Source organism: Tinamus guttatus, unplaced genomic scaffold (genome assembly GCF_059628265.1).
Source record: "Tinamus guttatus ecotype Peru unplaced genomic scaffold, ASM5962826v1 Tinamus_guttatus_pri_ptg000287l, whole genome shotgun sequence".
Classification (NCBI taxonomy): domain Eukaryota; kingdom Metazoa; phylum Chordata; class Aves; order Tinamiformes; family Tinamidae; genus Tinamus; species Tinamus guttatus.
Window position 1 is genome coordinate 1582133 of NW_028288821.1, and position 432 is coordinate 1582564.

Consider the following 432-nt stretch of genomic DNA (forward strand, 5'->3'; position numbering starts at 1 on the left):
TATGTTGTCACGGAAATGAAATCAAACCTATTTGTTTTTATGCTTCCAAGGAGAGATTCAGATCTCATTCTGACCAGAGCAAATTACAGATTTAACTCAAAAGGAAATAGAGAGCAGGCACAACTATCGAGAATGGTCCCTGTCACCTTAGGCAGAAACAAGGTGCAAAGCTTTGACCTTTGCTGCAGAATTGTGATTTGCTTTGAATCCCCCCACATCTCTCTCTTACTGATGCTAAAATGGGAACACTGCTACTTACCAATACATTTTCCCCAAACAGTGAATGCTTAGAAAATGGTTTAAAGTGAGGGGAAATTCAGTTTACCTTGTGTAAAAGATACTCTGTGTTTATATATAAACCTGAAATGTCTGCATTTTGTAATGTTCTGCAAAAACACATACAGTGTGAATGTGGATAAAAAAAGCGTTTTC